This window comes from Crocodylus porosus, unplaced genomic scaffold, assembly GCF_001723895.1.
Source record: "Crocodylus porosus isolate Cpor-Errol unplaced genomic scaffold, CroPor_comp1, whole genome shotgun sequence".
Taxonomy (NCBI): Eukaryota; Metazoa; Chordata; order Crocodylia; family Crocodylidae; genus Crocodylus; species Crocodylus porosus.
The window spans coordinates 10,658,735-10,670,893 of NW_017728926.1; the positions used below are offsets into that span (position 1 = coordinate 10,658,735).

The 12,159-nt window shown below is 47.2% G+C and overlaps 1 protein-coding gene across 1 annotated transcript in view; it reads right to left on the minus strand.

Annotated features, from left to right (window-relative positions):
* Positions 1 to 7,076, minus strand: part of FBXO42 (F-box protein 42) — a 72,255-nt gene extending 65,179 nt beyond the window's left edge. The window contains exon 1 of the mRNA XM_019541450.1: positions 7,005 to 7,076. The gene's annotated coding sequence lies outside the window, so the exon portion shown is untranslated. The remainder of the gene's footprint in view (positions 1 to 7,004) is intronic.
* Between the last annotated feature and the right edge of the window lie 5,083 nt (positions 7,077 to 12,159).

Genomic DNA, 12,159 nt, shown 5'->3' on the forward strand with positions numbered 1-12,159 from the left:
TAAAATAAAAAATGGATTTCCAACCGTGGCAATGGCACTTCTACACGTAGATCCTGGAAAAAGCAGCACCACTGTCGATGCAAAAGGAAACTTGGGAACAGTGCTGGTTGGTTTTCAGTATGGTAACAAGAGATGATTCATTCAGATTTTTAAAAGATAATACTAACACGGACCTTCCTATGAGCCAGCTCATACTACTCAACATCACACAAGGCAGAAGCTAGCAATAAGTCAGCCCTAAGTGCGATAGGCTATAACAGGGCATAGCAATTTTATACCTTTATGAAGTGACAAGTTGTCTGCATGCTCCTTAGATCAACCAAACACACCACAGATCCAAAATTAAGGCTTGTACCAGACCTTTAGAGGACTAAGAGGAAATTCAAGAATCACTGTGCTGTCAAATAGGATGAACCACACCCTAAATATAACCAATGAAGAGAATACAATATGAAATTAGAAGTTAATGAACCTTCATTCCAAACACAGAGGCTGTTCAAAGATTACATGTCTGGTTACATGACTGTTCTCATTAATGATTCAAGAATGAATTCCACAACACCTAATTTTCCCACAAGACTTTTTCAGAAGAGGTATGCAAGCTGAAAAAAAAAAGGTTCCTAGCCTTCAAGCATTTTTAGAATCTATTGCTGATCAACCTGTTTTTGTAACATTTCTGCAAAACATCACACAAAAGGCAACACAGAGAGAAACGCTGAGATACCACAATTAAATTACATTTAGACCAGTTCCACGTAACCTTTGGTCCACTGCAATTTCGAGTGGAAGATGAAGCCTTAAACAGCACCAGACTGGCACTAAGTACATTATTCTAAGGACAGTAGATTGATGCAACTGAGCTTGTCTACACAGGAAAATCAGGACAGAGTAAATTAGAGCCTGGAGTTATAATGCATTAGCTACCTTTGTCCACTCAGTGCTTTTCACACTGTGGTCCACATGTCATCAGGGGCTCCACAAAGAGTTTGGGGGCAATGGAGGAGTGGTGGGGTCACCTGACTCCATGTCAGTCTTTAGGCCAGGGTAGGGGCTCCACAACAGAAGTGGTACAACAGGGTTTCCCGACTTCAGGAAATTTGAAAACCCACTGATTTAGACCGCTGGAAAGTTAGACCATTTGAAAAATCAAGAGTTATCTGATCTTCTATTGCCTAAACCTTTAAAAATCTATATGCTGAGGTTTGCCAACACTTTAGATATTAAACAAGGTTGAGTGACAGGAGTAAAAGATGTAGCCCGTATCTGGTTGGGAATCACTGGACTGGACGCTAGGTCTCTTGTTTGCTACTGGGCCATTTTAACCACCTCAGCATGCTGCCTTAATCTCTCAGAGGTCATTTCCTTGGCCCCTGAACATAACATGAAAGTGGCTAACAGCACACACGAGCATGATTTAAGGTCAGACTGCCCAAGAGTCCAGCCACACAGTACACAGCTACATACACAGTTACATGCCAGGAAAGACTATGCTGGGCTCAGATCCAATCACAACTGAATGTGCTTCCAGAGTTGCCATTTCATAAAGGTTTACTCCTGCAATCTTCTGACTACCAAAGGGGAAAGCAAACTTTAAGAACAAAAGCAGGAAAGTGAAAAAGCATTGGCATTCAGCAGAACAGACTAAATTTAGACTCCACAAAATGAAACAAAAAAGACACCAATATTTTTTTTTTAACATTTACTTAATTTTATATATTTGGAGTGAATCTGGCATCAAGCCTTTCTAACAAAAGCCACTGACACAAAGCCATCGAAAAGATGCTGCTAAGGATTATAGTGATTTTGCATCCAGTGAGGTCTGAAAAAAACTAATCACTATAACATACTTGAGAAAAAAACCCTGTCAGAAAGACACTCCGATTAACGCATAATGCTGGTAAAAGGCATAAACCAACAGCTTTCTGAAAACAGTTTTTCTAAAGCATTAAGCCTTTCAAAGAGGGTTAAAACCCCACATACAGGCAGCCTCCTTCTCCGCCATGGGAGCTTGAAGAAAAGGGATTCACATTATTGATGAGAACAGAAAATCAAGCACCCACATCACCAGCATCCCGTCATCACACAAAGCAGTAAACCAGGAGATTCCTCCATAGTCAGTTGCTGTTCCGGGATTTCAAACGGATAACAAAACAGCTCTCCCATACTGGCCAGGCTGAATTCCAGTGCAATGAAGATGTAAAAATTAACAGCTGCTCCGTACTGCTCTCTCTCCAAGCTAGAGAGACTTGATAAAGAATCTTTACCTTTTGTGCAAAAAGCATTATGTTTATGCAGTGCCTTTTATCCTGACAAATCCTACATCCCTTTGCAAATTATATATGACCCTATACTCATCTGTGCCAGAAAAGGAAAGAGCTCTCAGTAGAATTCTGCCTACGTAGGCATAATATATGGAGCAAAATTCAATCCTGCTATGACAACAGGATTTGTGATAACTAGTGACAAGTCCTTACTCTTACATCTCTTCCCATACTCGGCCATTTGAGCAACTCTGTAACTCTAACCAGCTCTGCCATGATTTTACTACTGACTCAGCAAGAAGAACCCTTCGCTCCATGTCACTAAATACCACTGAACTCTGCGCTGCCCTTTGAAGCATCCTATCACAACACCGACTAGCTTAACACCACAAATCTTGTTACATTCAATGAGATCAGAGGCAGAAAGGAGTGCAGTTCCAAAAAACAAAACAAACCCCCCCCCCCAAAAAACCCCAACACCAAAAAAAAAAAATCCAACATGATGGTGTTATCACAAGGAAAGAAAAAGTGAATTTGAGTAACATTAGGATTGGACTTAACAAACCAGATTAATATTGTAAAATGAGTCCAAGGCATGTGAAGTGATATAAGCCATCTGCAGAAGAAATCACATTTGCATGAAGGAAGTAAGCCAGGAGAATCAGTCATGTTTTTATTTTAATTTACATATATTTCAGTAGACTATTTAGTTACCATAAAGGTGAGCAGATGTACCCAAGTTTTCCAGAATATTAAGAAAGAAGGCATACCGCAAAGCATGACCAAGTGTGAATGAATTTAAGCTCCAAGATACACATTTTCAAGTGCCATCAGTGTATGCTTCTGTGGGCAGGGGCCATATTTTCTCCACCTTGCGTAACAGTCATTTACTGTCCCAGGTATATCACTGAATTTTTTCCCCACATCCACATACACCTTTTGCACACATAAAATTAAATATGCAAGAAATAGGAATGATTTTTTTCTCTCTCTAATATGCCAAACAACTCCACTAAAGTTAATATAGTACAGCTAAACCCAAACAGACATCACTGGAGATCCTGAACCCAGACATCCAAGTTGAAGCTAGTCACACTGGAGAGAGAAATCACACTCTGAAAGCAATCTGTATGCGCAGAATCAGCCATTAAGTGTTCGTTATCAGAGCTGGTGGGTTTCCATTCCAAAAACCCTTTTATCTGGACTTGGACCAATTCTCAGAGCCAAAAGACAGCATTAGACCACAACTTTTTTTAAAAACAAACAAACCGCTCACTAATCGCAGGTATGATATTGCATTTTAAAAGCCAAAGAGTGTATCAAAGTCACTGGTGCTTATCAACATCAAGGAACTGCTTGAACAAGACACAGATTCATATCTTAGGACAAAATTTTTCTTGAAGCAAACACGAGGGGAGGGGGTGAATAACTTCATACCGGTTTGTTTACATGCACAGTGTTAACCTTTTAAACAGTTCTCAGTCACACGCTGTGGAAAGCTGCAAAAATTGGCAACTACTGAAAAAGATTACAGTGCAAGTTTACTGAGGCTGTGAAAACACCCATTTAAAACACAATTCATATGCTGGGAACAAGCTCATATGAGGCCTTTTCTCCCCCCACACTGAAAGGGGACCTCAACCATGCAAATAACAATTCACATCCCTCTTTCCATTAAACATATGGAAAGAAATTATAAACTTAAATAGAAAGCCAGACTGTTTTCAGAGACTAGTGCAAAGACTGCCAAATGAACCCTTCCCTTGCAAACTGAGAGGAACAGGAGGCAGGGAGTAATAGGGAGGCTCCCCTGACAATACAAGGTGGTGAGAATAAAGTGCCCTCCCTGCAGAAGCCAGGACAGAGAGGGGATACTGTCACATATTCAAAGCATCCAAAATCCACAGGAAACCTGGTTGGTGTCAAGTGGAAAATCTGACTGGGCACAGATAAGGATCTACATCATCAGACTCTGCAGAATCTAAGTTGCAGCTTTAAAATCAATTTTCTAGCTCCTAACGTTGCCACGATGAGCTTTCGTACACTCCCTACTGACAAAACACAGTCCTTTCGACTCATGCTTGGCAACTTTTGTGTGTCCACCCACCACTGCTCCACTGTACCAAACAGTCAAGTGAAACTGGTATTCAGACATGTCTCTGGTACTTGAGATCACTCCGTTTCTTGCAAAAAGTTGGGGTGCGGGGGATGGGAGGTGGTCTCGCAAGACTATGCACTAGTGTTATTTTTGACGGAGAATCAATGACAAAGACAAAAAGACAGCAGTAAGAGAGAGGCCAGAGAAAAGACAGAACAGTGAAGGATGCCTCTGGCCACAGCCAGAGCCTGGGGTGGTGCAGTGACCCCCAAAGAAATGAGGCCCAAAGAAGGGGAAACAACACATCCTTTCCTGTCACGTCTCCCCTCAGTGCGTTGCTATGCTGGCAAGTGCTACTGATGCAGTTTCAGCTTATACTGGCAAAGCTGTGCTTTTCCCTATACAGTTTATTCCGGCCCCACTTGCTCCCGCCCCTAAAGTGAAATGTGTTACATTGGCAAGGTGGTAGTTCTGTGGGGGTGACTTCATCAGTCAGGGGCTTTTGCAAGCAAGGCTGCATCAGTCAAGGATCACACCTCACCACACCTCTGACCAACACAGCCAGGTGGGCAGAAATCGAGCATGTAGACAAGGCTCTATTATGGGCCACCGAATGGCAAAGGATGGAGCTCCAGGGATAAAACCCCAGTAAGAACCCCAATAGCGGTCCTTGTCTGACACAGGGGTAAGTCCAGGAGAACTGGTGTTGCATTGCCCCCGAATCACAACAGTGAGTCTCCCCTCCTAATTCAGCCAAAATCAGGCTAGCAAGTTCGGCACTCTGACTAGGAGACACTAGGTAAAGCTTTCTCCAGCCTGATTACATCACTGCATTGTGATATTGCAGCAGCCATCTAGATGTGATCTCACAATGCACAGGGCACTGCATCATCACATGTCATCTCTCTACGATCCCGATGCCATTCAATGACAGGGCAGCTCTTAAAAGATAAGTGCTGCTCCTCTTAGATTTAGGATGCAGGTCAGCAGTATCTCCAGTTAAGTAAAACACAGCTCCTTTATCAGAGCTGCCTGTTCCTTCTGCCCTAGCAAACCGCATTTCTTTGGTGAACACTCTACTACATAATGGCCGATGCATAAACAGGTGTCACTACAATAATTAAAATCATTTTAATGCAAATAACATCCCCATCAATCAATGGGGATTTAAGCAAGCCTCCCAGCAGGAGTCTGATCATTGGGTTCTCTCACAAACAGAAAGCAGCTGCAGGTAATGCACCAATACCATGCAGTCCAGGCACAAAATGTAGCATTTTAACAAGGCTTCCCATGACTTTTCCACAACTCCTCCAAAACTGAAAATTACACAGTTTAAAGCATGCAGCGGCACACAGCTCCCCCCTCAGCCTCAGAAACATTTTTTAAAAAACAGGAACACCAAATCTTCAAGGATTGATAATGGAGGCATTTAGCCCAAAACACCTTGGTCTAGAGAGACTCTGGTAGCAGGCTGCTTACAAAGTTATCCTCACAAATAAGACCCCAGCGCTTTTTCCTGCCCAGAGCAGGGGGTCGGACTCGATGATCGAATAGGTCCCTTCCGACCCTAGGAACCTATGACCCATGCACTAAGACCACCCCACGGCAGTAACGCTTATTGGTTTAACATGGACACAGAAGAGCCCTGTCAAAAAACAAAACCAAACCCAAACCCATCAGCCAGCCAGGAAAACATCAGAGGAGGCAGCCGGCACCAAGCCATGCCTAATAAACCCTCTCTTTCCAAAAAGAAACCTATTGCAGGGTCAGATAGCCAGGAAAGTGCCAGAGGCAGCAGGCAGCATAAAGCTCCCAAAACCTCTCCCTTAAAAAAAAAAGAAAAAAAAACCCCAACAAAACAGCCCCATCTGAGGGTCAGACAGCCAGGAACATGCCCCAACAGCCCGTGTCAAGCCATACCTCCCCCAAACCCCCCTTTCCAAAGAAGGGAATTAGGCCAGAAGAGACAGACAGCATCGGAACTCATGGCAGGGGCAATGTTATCTTTCACAAGACCAAATGCCAGAGGGGGCAGGCCCCCCCCCCCCAAAGCCCCTCTCCTCGCAAAGAGAGACCCGGCGGGCGCACTGGACAAGCATGGAAACAGCAGAGAAGGCCAAGGGAACCTCTTCTTCCAAAAAATAAATAAGCCAACGCAGCAGCACGTCAGGCAGCTGGGGAGATGCCAGATGGGGAATGGAGTCTCCCCTCTGCAGACAGCAGCCTGCCGGTGCCCCAGGGAAGCCAGGGATGCACCGGGGGTGGCAGCTATGCCTCCCAAAGCCTCTCCTCCCCCACAAAAAGCAGCCCGCCAGCCAGCCAGGGGCATGGCGGAGGGGGCAGGCAGCAGGTTGCTTTTTTTTTTTTTTACCTCTCCTGGTAAAAATAACAGAAAAGAAACCCGGAGCGGGGAAGATGAAGAGAAGGCAGGCGGTGCTGAGCCAGGCCCCAAAACCACCCCTCAACCAGGCAGCGGAGGAGGTGGGTGGCATCCAGCCAGGCCTCCCCTTGCAGGCAGGAGCCCGCCGGCGCCCCGTGGACACAGGCCAGGAGGCAGCCAGCCCTGCCCCGGGGCCTTACTCCCGGCCCGGTGCCGGTTTCCCAGGAAACGGGGCCGGGCCTGCCCCCCCCGCACCGGGACTCACCTCCCCACCCCGCGCTCAGCGCAGGCTGCCCCGGGCCGCCGCCATCTTGCCTCGGCAGCTCCGGCAGGGAGGAGGCGGGGCACTGCGCAGGCGCCTGCCGGGCCCGGTCACATGACGCGGGGCGGGCGGAGTCACGTGAGGTCGAGCGCCATGTTGGGGAGGGCAGAGTTGGGCGGCCATGTAGGGGAGGTCTGTTGAGAAGAGAGAGGGGTTTCTGCAGTCATAATGGGAGGGTGGGCGGCCATGCTGCGAAGGTCAGCTACGGCGAGGGAGTGGGGAGTGGCGGGCGCTATGTTGGGAGGGGCCGTTCTGGGGGGGAAGGAGATGGAGGCACTTGCTTCACCTCTGCAGGGGCTTGGCCTGCCTTGGGGATGGATACGAGTTCTGCCTGAGTCCCCTCCCTTCAAAACAAGGGAGCATCCCCGCAGGGCAGCTTTGATCCCCATCCTCTGCTAGGGGGCAAGCCAGTGTGTGTGCCCTCACGGATTTCCCCCCTTGGAAATCCCCTGGATTTCTCCAGCCTGCAGGAAGCTGAGCCTTGGAAAGAGCCATCGCTTCTTTGGGCAGAAACCAGCCCGGGACCCCCTCAGCCAGAGCCAGCTTTGGATTCTGGGGGTCCCCGAGCAGAGGCCGAAGCCTGGACCCCTCCACATCCCACTTTTGCGCTGGATGTTGCCCTGCTGCTCTGGAGTACGTGGAATGCTTTCCGTATCTTGGCAGCCACCTCTCTCAATGGGCTACCATCGATGAAGAAGTCCAACACCGTGCCAGTGCCACCTTCTTCAAGCTGCGGCAGCACGTCTTTGGAAATAGAGACCTTGGTCCTGGTTGTCAAGGCTGTCATGCTGACCACCTTCCTCTACTGCAGTGCAACCTGGACTGTCTACCGATGCCACGTTAAGACCCTTGAGAGCTTTCACCAGCAGTGCTTGTGTCGAGCCCTGGGGATCAAATAGGACCACCAGATGAGCGCGAGCATCCTCCAGGAAGCTGCGTCCACCAGCATCAAAGCCTTGCTCTTGAGAAATCAACTCCAATGGACGGGCCACTGCATCCAGATGTCCGAGAACCGGCTCCCTCGCCAGATTCTCTTTTCCCAGCTCTCCGTTGGCCAACGCTCAAAGGGCGGCCAAAGGAAACGGTATAAAGACACACTCAAGGTCATCCTCAAGCACAGAGGCATCGACACCAAAGGCTGGAAGGAGCAAGATGCTGACCATTTGGTGTGGCACCACCTGGTCCGCCAAGGCATGCACCACTTTGAAGCCCAATGACTCAGTACTGAGGTGGAATGGTGGTGGCAGAGGAAGGAGACCAACCCGGGGCCACGAATCCCACTCCCCCATGCAACAACATGCCCCCATTGCCAAAGAATATGTGCATCCAGAATCGCTCTCCTCTGTCACCAGAGAACCCATCAAGCCTGACAGATGTCATCCTTGACTTCAAGGGACTGCCAACAAACAAATGCTTTTGGGTGATCTGACCCCAGCTGACTTCCTGCCCCTTTGGGCAGGAGGCTGGACCCAGCTATCTCACAAGGTCCCTTCCAGCCCTAACATCTATGAAATCTATGTAGCTGTGCCCTAACTCAGGCAAGGGAGGACCTCCCCTGGGCAGTTGCCCGGGTTGTTTGCCCCTGGACCTGCTGATGCCAGCCCAAATGGCTGTAGAGCAGGCAATACCCACCAGGGGAAAGCAGATCTGAATGGAAACATGGGTGTAACCTTCACTCCAGCCGCCACTGCAATCCCACCCAGATAGGAAGGAAGGAAAGTTGTAGTGTGAGTCTTCTCCAGTGCTGTTTCTAATGTGAACATATTACGCGGGGTCGGGGAGGGGTTCATGTTTTCTTTGCTCCTCCTTTCTGTATTTAATCCTTGTGTTACTGGTAACATGATTGGTGTATCTTATTTGTGGTGAGAAATGTGATGAAGTTTTCTTAACCTTCAGTTCCCAACTTGTGTGAATTTCTGGTCCTTTAAAATGAGAAGGGTGATTTGGTGCAGTCTGAATAGATCTTATCTGGAACGAACACAAGACTATCTGTATCCTGGACAAATCCTGTTTACTCCAAACATCCCCCCCCCCGCACCCAAGCATGTATGAGACTTAGGGTAATGTTTTTCACAATGCCTGAATGACTTTGGTGCCAATGTTCCATTTTCAGAAGCATCTTGGTCAATGTGACATAGGTGTGTGAGTGCCTAAGTAGCCTGGAAAATGGGACCTAGGTTCCCAGGTCACTTAGGTGCTTTTGAGGTTTCCCTTAGTCATTGGAAGAGGTCCTGTGCCTGAAATATTTGGATAGTGAAGCTGCCCTCCTTCATCTTGGTTTAAGGGATCTGGGTGGAGGCAAAGGCAGAAATGAGGGGATCAAGTCCCACATAGAATAACATTGGTGGAAGCCCTTCATGTCCTTCATCTGAGCTTCAGGGGGAAAATGCTATGGGTTTAAGGCCTGTTTATGGTCCAGGCCACGCAATTTCTTTTCCTTCTGTAGAACAACAGTGGAAATGGGTAGAAGCAGCCTCAGGTTGCAGCTGGAGCTGAGCTCCCTATGAGTGAATGCTGCACCCTTTTCCTCTGCACACTGCCAAGCTACCTGGCAAGGTCAGTGAGGGCAGTGGCCCCAAAACCAAATAGAGGTCAGGTCACCCTGCCCTCTTCCCCTGCTTTCTGTCTCAGATGCTGTAGTATCTGGCTGCCTTTCCCTACAATATCTGTGTGTACAGCTGAGGGCTGTTCAGCTATTCTGAATCCTGCTGAGATATGCAGGAAGCTCCTCTTTGATGGATGGTATCGCTGGATCCTGCTGAAAAGAGATGCAGGTAGCTTTGTTCTGCAGTCTCCTTCCCTTCCCAATAGCTGGATGGCTTCATCCGTTCATCATCCCTGAGGAGCACAAGAATAGCACCGAGAGTATTTGGCATGCCCGAGAGCCCAGAGGATAGGGATCAGAGCACAGACCTAGTAACGCAGCAGGGGGTATCAGCAAGGGAGTTGATTGGAGATGCATTTTGTGGAGACCGCTGAGCATTCAGCTGCTTCTTAAAGGCAGAGTTTGTAGAGACCTGCCATCTGCTGGCAAATCGTACTAATTGCATTCAGCATCCTTTGATGGTGGGGAAATAAGGGGTTTGAAGTGGAGGGAGATTGTTTTTGAGCTGCCTGGTTAAGTTCCCATTGCTGTCTGAATGTTTGCTTTCTCACACTGCTAGGAGAAATGGATTTCTGGACACTTTTAAAGTCTTAAATAAATGAATACATCCAGTTAAAACGAATCCAAAGAGTTGATCTGAAGTCGCAAGTCACAGTTAACAAATACAGGTGAAATAGTGTGTGGGTTTTCCTTTTGAGAAGTCCTGAGTGACATTCATCAAAACTGTAAGTTGGCTGATTAAAGGGTCAAGACAATTTTAGTCTCGTCGTACCTGAATTGCAAGCCCTCACTGGAAAGTCTTGTCTGATAAGAGCAACATTGAATGGAGACCTAGAAGGGCCTTTGAGTTATATTCTGTCCCCTAGGCAGGCAGCACAGAAGCTATACCAGGTTTTGGAGCTTAAAGGGCCTGATCCTGTGAGGAACTGAGTAATCGATTCCATGTGCGCTTCACTGGGACTAGAAGACATTTAACATTGTGCAAACTCAGACCCTCCGCTCCCCGCCTTCTACCCAGAGCTGTGTTCCCAGCACTGCTACAAATGTGATTGCTAACCCTCTCTCATTGTGTTCATTTAAACTCTTCCAAGAGGCTGTTCAAAATCTTACAACCACCTTAGCATTGTCAGAGGGAAGTAGAGTAAATATAAGCTCCCTTGGCTTCTTTATTTATCTGTCTGGAAAACAGAAGCAGTAAGGGCTTGTAGCATTTAACACTTCTCATGATCCTCTGTAGCTGGTAGCCCAAGGCTAAAGAGTGCAGTCTAAAGCCCATTTAAGTCAATAGGTGCAGCTCAACTGATACCAGTGGAATCTGAATCAGGTCCTTCAGAGAGAAAGCAGTGTGTCTGGGGGTTATTGATTGGGTTGATATAATCTTTGTTTAATTATTTTCTAGGCTTGGGGTGAGGAGCTGCTGCTGACTCAGTCTTTGTGGTATGGTTGTTTTATTGATGGCAAAGGACAGAGATGCTAGGACAGGTTTTTGATGCCGACAAGCTAGGCAAATAACCAAAAAGGATTATCAGTAACAAAAATCATGCTTAGTAAAAAATTAAGCTTGTGGCAAAAACCTGAATCCTGGATTCTTCCCACATCATTAAGTATCATTTTGTGGGGATCACTCACCCCAAAATGTACCCACAAGGCAAGGCAGCATCCTGCTGTGTCTGCTAAAAGGATGTCATGCACGGCTGTCTGCCGCTGCATGAATAAGGCCATACTGGTTCTGGATCAAGAGGGTGCCAAAAGCTACCTTCTGAATAGGGAGCAGTGTAGCCACAGGGTGAAGCACCTGGGCTAGCTGGATCGAGGAGTGGTGCAGACTGCTTCAGTTCTGTCAACTAGCCAAGACTATCCTTCCGTTGATGGAGTAGCACTGCTGACCACCACGTACTCCGTGCATGTAGGAACTTATCCTGTCCTAGCACTGCAGTGCTTTTGTTCTAGAGCGCAAAGCAAGGAAATTAGGAAAGCAGCCTGAAATTGGGTCTAGACACTGGTTTCACTTCTGCCCATACAGACTGGTCTTGTTAACTGTGGCAACCCCTAATAGTTAGTGTGACTTGCCTGAAAGAGAAACAGCACCTCTTTTGGAATAGGCTGGGGCATTTGGTCACGGCAGGCTCACTGAACAGCACTTGCCATCTACTGAATTACCAGCCCTGTTATGCCAGGCTTGCGAGCTCTGCAGGTGTCTCTGATCCGAGTACTGACCTAGCCCAGTTCTGCACAGGTTATGAAAAATGATGGAGGCTCACAGCACAAAATGTATAACTACAGGCAAACCAAATTCTTCTAATTTCTTAGCATAAGTGACACCTATAAGGGACAGTCAGGCAAACACAGTGTTTACAATAAGTTGCTGTGCTCTCAAGAAAGTGGTGTCTGTGGAAAGCATGATTCAGTGAAGAGCAATGTATTGGCTGAGGGGAGTATCCAGGGAGTTCAGGAGAAGAGCTATTTATACAGACCTTACAATGCACTGAGTCA